This window comes from Gossypium arboreum, chromosome 11 (genome assembly GCF_025698485.1).
Source record: "Gossypium arboreum isolate Shixiya-1 chromosome 11, ASM2569848v2, whole genome shotgun sequence".
Lineage (NCBI taxonomy): Eukaryota > Viridiplantae > Streptophyta > Magnoliopsida > Malvales > Malvaceae > Gossypium > Gossypium arboreum.
In genome coordinates this window covers 67,712,508-67,728,606 of record NC_069080.1, presented here as the reverse complement: position 1 = coordinate 67,728,606, position 16,099 = coordinate 67,712,508, and the positions used below count along the sequence as shown (strand labels likewise).

At 36.5% G+C, this 16,099-nt stretch overlaps 1 non-coding gene across 1 annotated transcript; it reads right to left on the bottom strand.

Annotated features, from left to right (window-relative positions):
- Positions 1-1,988: 1,988 nt before the first annotated feature.
- On the bottom strand, positions 1,989-2,095 carry LOC128284969 (small nucleolar RNA R71). The gene has a single exon (XR_008275386.1). It is a non-coding gene; the product is annotated as a small nucleolar RNA R71 (small nucleolar RNA).
- Between the last annotated feature and the right edge of the window lie 14,004 nt (positions 2,096-16,099).

Genomic DNA, 16,099 nt, shown 5'->3' with positions numbered 1-16,099 from the left:
GAGAATTACCCGGAGATTTGCAATTGACCGAGTCCTGATCCTGGTGATGTTGTGGCATTTAAATAAGCAAAAATCAGCCACACTCCCACAAATCATGGCCGGCCACTCTTGGATGAAGTTTCAGATGATGGATACTCCTAGTTTTGGTAAACTAGCTTCCTTGCCTCACCTATAAATAAGACCTCATTTTTCACTTATCTATCATCCCTCACTCATTCATCATTCTCTCCTCTCTCAACTCTTTTTTCTTTCTTTCCCCCTTAAGCCTATCATCATATTTGAATAAGGATTTTTAGAAAATTAGTCTCTCAAAGAGCCATTGGTTGGCCACCTCGAAGAGCCATCAACAAAAGAGCAAAGCGAAGAAACGAAGGAGCCCTCGTCAGTTAGAGTCTTAGGTGACAGCCACTTTGATTTGGGTTTTAATCTTTCTTTTCTTTAACTTAATTCAAAAATGTTTGCTATGTGTTTACTGTTCGTATTTACAAAAATGATAGCTTAATTTTATTTAAGTTAGGATGATTTCTTTGATTAAATAATAATTATTTGATTCATGCTTATAATGTTTGTGCCTCAATTAATCATGTTTTCAATTAAAATCAAGTCCGTATTTCATTCGTACATGATTGAAATGCACCTGAATTAGCTGAGCGATCCTAACCAGATGACGTCTAATGGACACATAATTGAAATGTGCATGCTTAATTTAGATCCTAACCCTATTAAATTGCAAGTTACATTACAACCCTAATTAGGCTCTGTTATCTGCATAGTTTTTAGATTTATGTGATTAAACTGTTTCAAACCTAACACATCCCTGTTACCTCGCATGAATACTAAGAAAACCTTAGTAAATAAGGATTAGTAAATGCATATTTACTAAGTAAAGGATTCTGAAAGGACCTAATGTGGTTTCCAAACTCATGAAAGATCGAGTTGCCATGAAATGTTTTTCCGAATATTGATAAGCATGTTGATAATAATTTGAGTTTAATTAAAGTAATTGTCTTAGCTTATTTATGTTATAATTGTTGTTTATTGTGTTAATTTTGCTAAAATATATTTCATTCATATAGTTGCATGTTAGGATAAATCACATTAGGGATCATTGCATCTAGATTAATTTTACATAATTTTAATCAATACTTCCAAATCAAATTGTGTTTCTATTTACCAAGTTGTTAATAATATTTTTATAATTGAGTAACTTAGCACAAATACAATCCCTGTAAAGACGATAACTTGATACTTACTTATTACTTGATAACGATTGTGTATACTTGTACGAACCCGAGTGTTACAAGTTTTTGGCGCTGTTGTCGGGAATTGTCAACTATTGCCATAGTAATTCTTTGTGAAATTATTTATTTTCAATTTGGTTATTTCTAACAGTACTAATTATTCTTTTTAATTTTGTGATTTTCTTTTCAGGTGTTTATGAGTATGGATCGGATTATCGATTTACTCCCAGTAGACCTTGAAATTGAGTGAACTTTCAGACAAAGAAGACATGAACGAATATCTCAAAGACAAGTCAAGATGGACCTTGGAAATCAGAATCAAGACCAAGGTAATGAAGCTGATCATGTACAAAATCCCATCCTCATTGCCGATTATAGGGATTGATGCATAAGACAATATGCTGTGCCATTTTTCAATGAGTTAAATCCAGGAATTAGAAGGCTAGATATTGAGGCAACCCAATTCAAATTGAAACCAGTGATGTTTCAAATGCTACAAACGGTGGGCCAATTTAGTGGTATGCCCATGAAAGATCCACTTCTCCACCTTCGATTGTTTATGGAGGTGAGTGATTCATTCAAGATAGCCGGTCTGACTGAAGACACACTGAGGCTAAAGTTGTTCCCGTACTCGTTGCGAGATTGAGCACGCACATGGCTCAATTTATTGCCACCAAGTTCCATATCTACATGGAAAGAATTAGTAGAGAGATTTTTGGTTAATATTTTCTGCCTAGCAAGAATGCTAAGTGGAGGAACGAGATCACAACTTTCTAGCAATTGGATGACGAGTCTTTGTATGAAGCTAGGAAACTATTCAAGGAGTTACTTCATAAGTGTCCTCATCATGAGATTCCTCATTATATCCAATTGGAGACATTCTATAATGGTCTCAATGCACATACAAGATTGATGGTAGATGGTTTTCCGAATGGTGCAATTTTGTCTAAGTCTTATAATGGGGCTTATAAGATATAGAGAGGATTGCGAGCAACGACTATCAATGGCCAACAAATCGAACAGCTTCAAGAAGATGTATAGCTGGAGTTCATGAAGTTGATGCTCTCACTTCGTTATCAGCTCATGTATCACCTATTTCCTCTATGTTAAAGTAGTTTACTGCTAATAGTGCTAATAATTTTGTAGCTCAGCCATCAAGTCCGTTTGAAGTAGTTTTTTGTTTGTACTATAAGGAAGGTCATTCTTTCAAGAATTGCCAATTGAATTCTGAGTCAGTGTACTATGTGGGGAACCAACACCAAAATAAGAGTGGACAAGAACCCCAGTCCAACATTTGTAATCCTTCATGGCGTAATCACCCCAACTTTTCTTGGAGCAACCAAGGAAATAGACTAAACAACAACTTTATGCAACATAGACTCAACCAATCTCAAGGGTTTAATCAACAAGCTCCAAAACCACCTCAAGCTGAGGCATCAAATATTTTGGAGAACTTTTTGAAAGCATACATGGCAAAGAATGACGCTTTGATCCAAAGCCAAGTAGTAACACTGAAAAATTTGGAAAACCAAATGGGCTAGTTAGCTACAGAGCTTTGAATAGACCGCAAGAAACCTTGCTGAGCGATACTGAGAATCCAAGAAATTTGGGTAAAGAACATATCAAGGTAGTGGCATTACAAGTGGTAAAATGCTGTAACCCTAATTGATTGAGGTCGAAGATAAGCCCGTTAAGAAGAATCAACCAACTGTTGAAATTCCTACACCAAAAGAATCAGAATCTGCAAAGACTGACAAGCTAAATCCTAACTTAGTGAATTCAGATACTTTAACATCTTCTTTAGATGCAGATTTACCTACTCAGAAGAGTTGTCCGGCTCAACCGAAAGTTCCATCACCTCCATATCTACAAAGATTACAGTAACACAAGCAGAAACAGGAGGTGCAATTCAAGAAGTTTTTGGATGTCTTGAAGCAATTACACATCAATATTCTATTAGTGGAGGCTTTAGAAAAAATGTTGAATTATGTGAAGTTTATGAAGGATATACTATCCAAGAAGAAACGACTAAGCGAGTATGAGACTGTCACCTTGACAAATGAGTGCAGTGCGTTCCTGCAGAACAAGCTGCCACAGAAATTGAATGATCCAGGATGCTTTACGATACCCTGTAACATTAGTGAATCTTACTGTGGTAAAGCATTGTGTGACTTAGGAGCAAGTATCAACTTGATGCCTATGTCTATTTTCAAGATGCTAGGGATAGGAGAAGTAAGACCTACAATTGCGACGCTCCAGCTAGCGGATCAATCTTTAGTATACCCTAAAGGAAAGATCGAAGATGTTTTGGTAAGAGTTGATAAATTTATTTTTCCTACTGATTTCATTATTCTAGATTTTGAAGCAGATAAAGAAGTGCCAATTATCCTTAGGAGACCTTTCCTAGCCACAGGAAGAACGTTAATTGATGTGCAGAAAGGCGAACTCACCATGCGAGTTCAAGACGATCAGGTAACTTTTAACATTCTTAAAGTGATGAAATTTCCCGATCCGACAGAAGAGTGTTTAGTTATGGAAGGGATAGAAACCTTGATTTCTATGGAAAGCAATTTTGAAGAAGATCCATTGGAGAAACCATTAGGGTTTGACCCTTTGGAGGATGAAGAAAGTGAAGAAAACATGGTTCTGGTGGAAGCCAATTCGAGAAATTTTATTCAATCCACATGGTTTGAGCCATTGGAGTTGGAAGTCAGAGAATTTGTGCAACCCAAATTATCAATTGAAGAACCACCTACACTCTAACTAAAGTTACTTCCTTCACATTTGAAAATGTTTATTTAGGTGACTGTTCCACTTTGCCTATGATTATTTCAGCAGAACTGACAAAAGATCAAGAGGAGCAACTAATTACTGTTCTAAAGAAATTTAAGAAAGCAATTGGTTGGACCATAGCTGATATTTGAGGTATAAGCCCTTCATTTTGCATGCACAAAATTATTCTAGAGAAAGGTGAAAATGCTCGAACTGATGGGCAAATGAGGCTCAATCCTATTATGAAGGAAGTTGTGAGAAAGGAAGTGATCAAATGGCTAGATGCTGGAATCACCTATCCCATTTCAAATAGTTTGTGGGTAAGTCTGGTGTAGTGTGTGCCGAAGAAAGGTGGAATTACGATTGTTGAGAATGAGCGTAACTAATTGATCTCAACAAGAGCTGTTACTAGTTGGAGAATTTGTATTGACTACAGAAAGCTAAATAAAGCCTCTCGGAAGGACCATTTTCCGTTGCCTTTTATGGATCAGATGTTAGATTGACTGGCAGGTAATGAATTCTATTATTTTTTAGATGGTTATTTGGGATATAAACAAATGGTTTATGCAATGCACCTGTAACCTTTCAACGATGCATGATGGCAATATTCACTGATATGGTTAAAAATTTTGTTGAGGTTTTCATGGATGATTTTTCTACTTTTGGTAACACTTATGATATTTGTTTGAGTAATTTGGCTAAGGTATTGAAGAGATGCGAAAAGACAAATCTTGTCCTTAGCTGGAAGAAATGCCATTTTATGGTTAAGGAAGGGATTGTCTTAGGGTATAGAATTTCAAAGAAAGGTGGACGTAATGGAAAGATTACCGGCCCCAATGAATGTGAAAGGAGTCAGAAGTTTCTTCGGCCATGCTAGTTTTTAGCGAAGGTTTATCAAAGATTTTTCGAAAATTTCTAAATCATTGTGTTTATTGTTACAAAAAGATGCAATGTTTGATTTTAACAAAGCATGTTTAGAAGCTTTTGAAGAGCTGAAAAAAGGGTTAATCTTAGCCCCAATAATTATTACACTCGATTGGAGCGCATCTTTTGAGTTGATATGCGATGCAAGTGATTATGCTGTTGGAGCTGTGATGGGTCAAAGAAAAAATAAAGTGTTCCACCCCATTTACTATGCAAGTAGAACCTTGACGGGAGCCCAACTCAATTATACGATAACTGAAAAGGAACTATTTGCTATAGTTTTTGCTTTTGACAAATTCCGCTCATATCATATAAGTACCAAAGTTACAGTATTTACTGACCATGCGGCCATTAAATACTTGCTCATGAAGAAAAATGCGAAACCGAGGCTAATTTATTGGATACTTTTACTCCAAGAATTTGACCTTGAGATCCAAGACAGAAAAGGTGTTGAAAATCAAGTAGCTGACCATTTGTCGAGGTTGGAGCACGATGAGGTAACTCGATCATATGTGCCTATCAACGAGAATTTCCCAGATGAGCACTTATTTGAGGTGAGTCGAATTCATGAAACACCTTGGTTTTTGGATTTTGTAACACCTTCTACTCGTGTCCGACGCCGGGACAGGATACGAGGCATTACCAGACTTAAATGCAAGCAATCATGCAAATTGAGCCATAAAATTGCATTTATAATTTGAAACATTCAATCACATGCACATAGTTCCTTATTTGGGTCTACGAAACCCAAAACATACTTTAGAAAAGGTTCGGGACTAAACTGAGAACTTTGGAAAGTTCTGGGAAAACTTAGAAATTTTTCTCAAGAAACAGGGTCACACGTCCATGTAGACATAGGGGCACGCCCGTGTCCTCAGCCCGTGTAACTCTTTGTTTATGATGTTATCAAAAAAATTGAACCACACAGCCAGGCCACACACCCTTGTCACCAAGACGTGTTCCTCACACAGTTAAGGCACACGACCGTGTTTCAACCCATGTAGTCAATACTTAGGCTATTTTCTAAGCCTTCCTGTTACCCATAAACCTTTACAACCTTATAAACATTAAAACCACAAATCATGGCATCACTTTAGTGATTAAACACTCTTTATCAAGACATATTCGTAACATTTACATGTCCTCTTACATGCAATGCATCTACTCATGAAATACCAAGTTTAGATTCCTTAATTCACATTCATAAGACTTGTCCCATTGATGACCACTTTTACCATTATACTGTGGTTACTAACTTATCCATCAAGCACTCATGTTCAACTGTTATCACGTTGTTTTTATAACTTACAATTACTTCATGACTATGACCACCTCAATTAGTCATAGAGCATACATCCAACACACATATCAGATTACCAAACATGCATGTCAAACAACATATTCAAATCATCCTATCATATGCATTAAAACATGACATGATTACCTAGACTTACAAACCATAATCAACATGAGCCACATCTCATGGCCATATACATTAGCTCGATATAGATCAATACATTTAGCCGAATCATAATAACATATGTCATAGGCCTTGGTCTCTATACATCCCAGTCACTTGAAATTTCTAACATATGTATCAATACACCGAAGGTATTCTCTTGATAGTGTGATGCTACCTCCGACGATCTCCAACCCTGAGCTGACTTGAGAACACTAAGGAAATGGAAAGGAGGGTGTAAGCTTTACTCTTATTAATTTCGCATGAAAAATAATAAGCAATGCATTAACATGCCTTTTTCAAATTCTTTCTATTTATTGAAAGTCCAGTCAAGCTATTTTCTCGAGTCGCAGTGATTAAATTATTTCTATCTAGAGCTACAAAACTCCAAATTAAGATCCGCTAATTTTCCCTGAAACTAGACTAACATATCTTCTTACAAAAAATTTTCAGAATTTTTGGTCTGGCCAATAAGTACAGTTTATTCTTTAAATTCTCCCCTATTTCTCTGTTTGATAGCTTCAACCTTTATTAACTAAAATTTATTTATCTCTTAGTATGAGATTTGGATAATGTTCCTGTCTGTTTCTCTTGAAAATAGACTCATTAAGGACTTAGTAATATGAATTCTAACCCATAATTATTTTTGTACAAGTTTTAGTGATTTTCCAAATTTGAGACAGGGGAGCCTGAAATCACTTTGACCCTGTCTCACAAAAATTCAAATATCTCATAATACGAAATTCTTTTACTTACACCGTTTCATCTATGTAAAACTAGACTCAATAATATTTAATTTCATATCTTATTCAGTCTCTAATTTGATTTCCAAAATTTTTGGTGGATTTTCAAAATAGGACTACTGTAGCTGTCCAAACTGTTTTAGTACAATATAATATACCATCACAATATTTTCATGAAATTACTCTTATAAGTATCACTCATTCATTTTCATTCTTATCACAAGTCCATGGGTTTCGAACACTTACCTGTGCTATCGCTTAGCACAACACTCGTCTAAACATGACAATTCATATGCATCATAATAGTATCATATAACATAAATGAGTTTATCATGGCAAGAACACTTTTATTTCATTTCTCATATTAATCTAATTGAATTTCTCAGAGTCTAGATGAACATCTCATTCATCGTCAATTCATACAAGTGATCATTTCAAGTATGCACTCTCGCGAACCTCGCTCTTACGGTGGGATTACAATCCAGGCTAAATCCCCTGTAATATAAACTCATAGAGTATCGTCGGGGTTACCAGTCCAGGCTAAATCCCCTGCAGTGACAAGTACCCTTATGAGTTCGGAGCTGAATTACCAGTCCAGGCAAAATTTAGAACCTAATCGGATTACCTGTTCGGGCTAAATCCATTTCAGCACACATATTCTTTAGAAGCCTAGATCACTTTACGAGTTTATGTTTGTCAATTCGTATTTTTCTTTTCTAAAAAGCACACTCCCGCGAACCTCTTTTCTTACAGCAGGATTACCAGTCCAGGCTAAATCCCCTGTAATAAAAACTCATAGAGTATTGTTGGGATTACCCGTCTAGGCTAAATCTCTTGAAACGACATATGCTCTAATGAGCTCAGATCTGAATTACCAGTCTAGGCTAAATTCAGAACCTAATTCGGATTACCCGTCTGGGCTAAATCTGTTTACACATATTCTTCGGGAGGGCTATATAGGGATTGGATCACCCTTCTGGGCTAGATCCTTTTTACCATCAATTCCTTTTCAAGATCCTTTTTACCATCAATTCCTTTTTATGCAATTTCGCTAAAAATTACTTTACAAAACATCATAATCTATCAACAAATACTCATTTTTCATCATCAAATATTCAAGAACTCAAGCATTCATCAATTGCAATTTACAAAATCACTAACAAATTCAGAAATTAGGGTACGGGCTAGCTAGTACTCAAAGTAACGATCACAATAACATAGAAATTATCAAAAACGAGTTAAAAATCACTTACCAATTTAATCCTAAAGTGACCAAACCATAAATATAAAACAACGACTTTTTCCTTTTGAGTGTTCAGTTGATGATGATGAACATAGAACGATGATATAAAATTTTATTACTTAATATTGTATTATTAACTAAATTACAAAATTATCCTTAATCATAAACCATTTTAATGCCTTAATATAAGTCCATATTTGTCCATTAACTTTGTCAATGGTATAATAACAACATAAGGACCTCAAAATTAATAAGCCATAACAAATAGATATTTTTAACTTATAGCATGCCACTTTTGCATTTTACGTGATTATGTTCTTTTTCTCAAATTCAGTTATTAAACAATAAAATTAGCTCACGAAATTTTCACACATACGAATTTACATGTTGTAAACACATAAAATAATATTAAAATAATTTTGCAACCTCAAATTTATGGTTCCAAAACCACTGTTCTGATTTAGCTAAAACTGAGCAATTACATTAGTGTGATGACTCCTAACCTTTTTAAATTGTGCTTCATATAGTATGGATCCCAATCGAGCTGAAGCTAATAACGTAGAAAGTAATGCGCCGGCTCCTACTCAAGGGGTAGCGCTAGTTGAAAGTAGACCCGTGACCGTGAATCAGGAAGGAGGAGATGAGGCTAGGGACATATGATGAATGCCTAGTATACGGGGTTTGTTCGAACGAACCTGAATGCTCAACTCCCCCCACCCCCACCTCTCCCTCAACCTATTCCTGTAGCACCCCAAGGTATGGATTTTATAAGATTGAATAGACCTCCAATGGATAAAATTTGTAAGAAATGAGCCAAAGAGTTTTGAGCTAGTATAGATGATGATCCCAAAAGGGCAGAGTTCTGGCTCAAAAATACTATCAGAGTATTTGATGAGTTATCATGCACACCTGAGGAATGCATGAAATGTGTTGTGTCACTCTTGAAAGACTCGGCTTATCAGTGGTGGAACACCCTTGTGTTGGTTGTACCAAGGGAAAGGGTCAATTGGGAATTTTTCCAAGAGGAGTTTCGCAAGAAGTATATTAACTAGAGGTTTATCGATCAGAAGCAAAATGAATTTTTAGAGTTAAAACAGGGCCGAATGACTATAATAGAGTATGAGCGTGAGTTCGTAAGACTTAGTAAGTATGCCCGGTAGTGTGTATCGATCGAGGCCATCATGTGTAAGAGGTTTGAGGATGGGTTAAATGAGGACATCTGATTGCTGGTTGGCATCCTAGAATTAAAACAGTTTATTGTACTAGTTGAGAGAGCTTGCAAGGCCGAGGAATTTGCTAAAGAGAAAAGAAAAGTTGAATTTGAGTCTCGATATTCTAAGAACAGACAGATGAGTAAGTCACTGCAGTCCTCATCTAAGAAGCCGAGGGATTTTAATACTTGATCGAGTATTTCAGTTGGGCACTTAAATAGAGATAAGCTGTACTCAGTTTCAAAAGCTCAGACTACTTCAATTGCTAGTGTTGGTAATGCTCGACCGAGTAGGCTGGAGTGTTCACATTGTGGTAGATGCCACCTTTTCAAGTGTCGAGTTAGTGATGGAGCTTGTTTTAACTGTGGTTCCCAAGATCACTTCATTAGAGATTGCCTCGAGAGGGTTGAAAAAGAGAAATTTTTGAGTGCAAGATCGGGTAATACTGCTTCTCGAGGGAGGCCACAAAGAAATCCAAAAAATGGAGCAAGTAGCAAGGGTGCACCTAGAGACTCAGCTGTGAGGCCCGAAGGTAGAACACCTGTGAGGACTTATGCCGTTCACCCTCACGAAGAGGCTTCATATCCAGATGTGATTACAGGTACTTTTTCTCTCTATGATACTCATGTTGTTGCTTTGATTGATCTGGGATCTACCCATTCGTATGTTTGTGTGAAGCTGGTGTCTAACATGAATATGCCTATTGAGTCTATAGAATTTATGATAAAAGTGTCAAACCCTCTAGGAAAGTATGTGTTAGTTGACAAAGTATGTAAAGATTACCCTTTAATGATTAGAGGTCATTATTTTCTACTAATCTTATGCTTTTGCCGCTTGATGAATTTGATATAATACTTGGCATGGATTGGTTGACCATGCATGATGTGGAAGGAAAATGTGACAGCCCAAAATTGACCCTAGTCGAATGTGGTTTCGGTACCATTAAAACCGAGGCATAAAAATAATTTAAAATTTATTTTGATGCCTATAATATGTGTGTGCTCATGTGTGACATTTTTTGGTGATTGATTTAGTGTTATAAAGGTGAATTTCACTAGAAAGGACTTAGTAGTGAACTTTGAAAGTACGATAGGGAATTGTGTGATGACTAATTAAAGCATGCATGCAAAACAATGGACTTGCATGTCAAATTCCCCTTTTTATAGGTGGTACGGCCATGGCAAGGAATTATGGGCAAAGAAAACATGTTATGACATGTTTTGTTAATGCATGATGTATTAAGTGATAAAATAATTAGATGTGGGAAGAGAAATAAAAAAAAATGTGTGTGAGAGTGTAGCATTCCCCCATTGCCGTGTAACTAAGAAAGAAAAACAAAAAAATTGTTCATCTTTTCCCCTCCTTCCTTTGGCCGAAATTCCTAAGAGGAAGAAGAGATTTTTGCTTCATTTTCTTTGTTTAGAAGAGATCTAGAAGGAGATTTGGCTAAACTTGCATCAAGATTAAGGTATGTATGAGGTTGTGTCATGAGATTCATGCATGTTTTAGTTGCTAACTTGATGTTCATGTTAGCCATGGTTCAAATCCTTGTTATGCCATGGAAATGGTATTTGGCCAAGGTTGTTATTGGGTTAAAGCCATTGCATGCTAAATGTGAAGCTTGCTAATGATGCATGCAATGATGGATTGACTCTTGTTGAAATTTCTTTGTAGCAATCTTAAGTAAGACATTGAGTTTTTTTGTTTAACCATGACCGAAGTTGAAAGGGGCATGATTGTGATGTATTCGCCATGATGCATTCATGAGCATGGTTTATGCTTCTTGCATGTTAGTTAAAATTTGTGTTTTGGATGGTTATGGACACCTTGAAATTGACCTTGCACCTATATGTGTATATATGTTTGCACATGATATTTTGATTATGAAGAAAGTGAAAAATATGTTTGTTTAAAGAAGAAATTTGTTGAAGAATGTTGTGAAATTTGCATGTACATTCGGCCTAGTACATGTATAGTGTGAAAAAAACCTTGAAATTATTTTTGATTTTGTGTATTTATGACCATGTATAATCGGCCACATGAGTAATTTGAGCACTTGATGTTATGTTAAAATTCTTGAGCTTAAATATATGGATGTATGTATATGTGGCCATATAATGGCGCTTTTGGTTCAAAGGTTGAATGATAAATTATAATAAAGTGAGATGATATGAGATGCCGAATGTGATTGACTAGTAAACATTATTGATAGAAATATTGAATACTTCTACTTGTATTCGTTAAGCTCAAGAGCAAAAGGAGCTAAATCCGATAAAGGGAAGGAAAAATGATCGAATAGTCATGAAGCCGTTCGACAACATCCGAGGTAAGTCCTCAAGAAATGACCCTACTCAATTATGTGAAATGAAATATGGATGTGTAATGATTATTGATTTATGTGTGTATGAGTATTTGAATGATACCCTGCTAAGTCCCGAAGGCGATTATGCTAGTGATATGTTTGTGTTTGAGCCTTAGTAACGAAAATGAAACATGGATGTGTAATGATTATTGATGTATGTGTGCATGAGCAATTGAATGATATCCGGCTAAGTCCCAAAGACATTTATGCTAGTAATTATATCCGGTTAAGACCAAGGCAATTGTGCTAGCGACTACATCCGGCTAAGACCAAGGCATTCGTGCAAGTTGTTAAATCCGGCTAATACCAAGGCATTTGTGCAAGTCGTTCTATCCGTGCTAAGACCAAGGCATTTGTGCAAGTCGTTCTATCCGGGCTAAGACCAAGGCATTCGTGCATGTGGTTATATCCGGTTGTATTCAAGAAGCTTGGGCTGGAGGTGAGCGTTGATGTCAGTAATAAATTTAATTAGTACGCTCGAAAAGCCCAAAGGATAAGGTATGTTTATATGTGCATTGGAAAAGTCGATATGTTTGAGTAACATTCGCTCAATCGACTAATGAGTTTTCAGCTATTGAATTGGTTGATATCTTGTGAAAGTATATAATGATGAAGTGTGAAGTAAGTATGATTATGTGTGTTAGAATTAAGTGACCCAAATTCTTATTTAAATAAAATACGATGGAAAATAAAATAAAAGTAAAATCCATATAGAACTAGACTTCTTTTATTTTATTTTAGAATAAGGTTTTTAAACCTTATTAAACTCCATCTATTTTATATTGATTAGGATAAGGTGTTTCAATCCTACTAGAATATGGCTTTGCAAGCCTATAAATAGACATAGTCTATTCCTCTTGTATTTGAGAAAAAAATTTTCGACATAGTGAATTTTCTTCTCCTCTTCGTGGTTTTTTCCGAAAGGGTTTCACGTAAAATTTATGTGTTCTTTATTTTATTTATTTTATTCTATTTTATTTTTCACAAATTGGTATCGAGCTTCCGGGTTATTCATCTCGATCACGGTAATGGCGTCTTTGAAGTATGAAATTCACCGTTGGATCGCAACACCGATTTATGTTGTGGCAAATTAAGATGCAAGCGTTCTTGCACAAATGGATCTAGAGGATGCCCCGCTAGGATAGATAAGATGCCTTCGACATTAATGATGAAGAGAAGAAGCGTAAGGATCGAAGGCATTAACACAATTACATCTGCATTTGTCCAACGAAATTTTGCAGGATGTGATGAAAGAGAAAACCGCCACGATTATGGAAGAGGCTAGAACAAATATGTATATCGAAAACTCTAACAAGCAAGTTGCATATGAAGCGTCATTTTATGCTCATCGCTTGGAGGAAGGTGCGTCAGACACGAACACTTAACAAAGTGTTTAAAGAAATTCTCTCAAACTTGGAGGCCATGGAGGTTCAAGATGATAAGGAAGATCTAGGGTTGATTCTACTTTGTTCGTTGCCCCGCCTTATTCAACCTTTAGAGACACGATTTTATATAGCCGCGAGTCTCTCACAGTTGATGAGGTTTATGATTCTTTAACCTCGTATGATAAGATGAAGCATCTTGTGGTTAAACCCAACTCTCGTGGAGAGGGTCTCATTGTTCGTGGGAGACAAGACCGGAATGTTGATGATGATCGTGGTAGAACACGAGAACGGAATCCTCGTGGTAAATCTAAGGGTAGATCGAAATCTTCAAACAGAGGTAAAACTTGCAACTTCGCAAGAAGAAAGGGCACATTAAACTGAAAAGCTATAAGCTACAAAATAAGATTAAAAGGGAGGCTGCGAATCAAAAGGAAAACAAATGTAAATTCCTGAAGTCGATGTTGTAGAAGACTACAACGATGGTGAACTTTTAGTTGCTTCATCAATGATTCTAAAGTAAGCGAGGAGTGGATACTTGATTCAGGCTGCACCTTCCACATGAGTCCCAATCGGGATTGGTTTACAACTTATGAAACAGTATCTGAAGGTGTTGTTTTGATGGGAAATAATGCTTCATGTAAAATCGCAGGTGTTGGAACAATTAAAGTTAAGATGTTTGATGGAGTTGTCGAACACTTAGTGACGTCAAGGCATGTTCCGAATTGAAAAGAAATTTAATTTCGTTGAGTACTCTTGATTCAAAAGGGTACAAATACACAGCTGAAAGTGGGGTTTTAAAGATTTCCAAAGGGTCCTTGTTGTGATGAAAGGGCAAAGAAAGATTGCCAAGTTATATGTTTTGAGGTGGTTCTATCACATCGGTGATGCAATTGCCGCTTCCTCTTCCTTGTCGATGATGATATTACTAAACTTTGGCATATGCGCCTAGGGCATATGAGTGAGAATGGCATGGCGTAATTAAGCAAAGAGGACTTCTTAATGGGCAAGGAATTTGCAAACCGAATTTCGTGAGCACCGTGTTTTGGGAAGCAAAGAGAGTTCGATTCACTAGAGGAATCCATAACACGAAGGAAACGTTGGAGTATATCCATTACGATCTGTGGGGGCCCAGAGTGCCTTCGAGAGGTGGAGCTAATTATATGCTAACCTTTATTGATGATTTTTCCGTAAAAGTTTGGGCGTTCTTCCAAGCGTAAAGCGATGTGTTTTCCACATTTAAGTCTTGGAAAATTATGATTGAAAAACAGACGGAAAAAGCAGATAAAATACCTCCGCATGCATAATGGCTTAGAGTTCTGCTCGATGAGTTTAATAGATTGTGCAAGTCGGAAGGATCATGAGACACTTGACGATTCATCATACTCCACAAAGAAAACGCGGCGTTGTAACGAATGAACGAACGATCATGGAGAAGGTTCGATGTATGTTGTCAAATGCCAACTTACAAGTCATTTTAAGGCGTAGCGACCTCTCATCGCATGTTTTTGATCAACCGATCTCCATCCGCTTGCCATTGAGAAAAGACTCCACAAGAGGTATGGTCCGTAATCCCGCTAATTATTCCGATTTAAAGATTTTTGGGTGTCTGCGTATGCTCATGTTGATAATGGAAAATTGGAACCAAGATCCATTAAATGCGTTTTCTTGGTTATAAAGTGGTGTAAAAGGCTATAAGTTATGGTGTCCCAAAATAGAAAAGTTGTGATTAGCGAGAGATGTTGTTTTTGATGAAACCGCTATGCTACCTAACTTATCTCTTAAAGACTCTTCCAATAAAGAAAACCAAAAGGTGGAGCATCAGTTAATACGTAATCAACTCCTCAAGCCAAGACAAAATTGAGAATAGAGTTGCTTCTTCACCGCAATACTCTATCGCCAAAAACAGGACAAGAAGAGAAATTAAACCTCCAAAGAAGTATGCCGAGGTTGATCTAGTTGCTTATGCTTTAAATGTGGTGAAGATATAGATGCGAATCAAGAGCCATTTAATTATTCGAGGCGATTAGTCATGAAGACTCGAAAAAGTGGATGTTTGCTATGCAAGAGGAGATGGAATCACTCCACAAAAAAGTAACATGGGATCTTGTAAAACTTCCTAAAGGTAAAAAGGCTGTTTCGTGGTAAATGGGTGTTTAAAAGAAAGAAGGGACTCCAGAGTTGAAGAACCCGGATATAAAGCAAGGCTTGTTGCAAAGGGTTACAATCAAATTCCGAGTGGACTTCATGATGTGTTCTCTCCGGTTGTTAAGCATAGTTCGATTCGAGCTTTGCTTGGTATTGTGGCCATGCATGATTTGGAGCTTGAGCGGTTAGATGTAAAACGCATTTTGCATGGAGAACTTGAGGAAGATATTTACATGCAACAACCGAGGGTTTTATAGTCTCGAAAAAGAGGACTATGTTTGCTTGCTGAAAAAGTCCCTTTACGGTTTGAAACAAATACTAAGACAAAGGTACAAGAGGTTTGATTCCTTTATGACTTCTCATGATTTCAAAAGAAGTAGTTTTGACAGTTGTGTCTACTTTAAGAAAAATAGTGATGGTTCTTTTGTGTATCTACTTTTTATGTTGATGACATGTTGATAGCAACAAAAGATAAAAGAGAGATAAGAAAGGTTAAAGCCCAACTAAGTAAAGAATTTGAGATGAAAGATTTAGGACCAAAGAAAGAAGATACTTGGTATGGAGATTCTCGAGATAGAAAAGCAAGTAAATTGTACCTAAGTCAAAAGGGTACA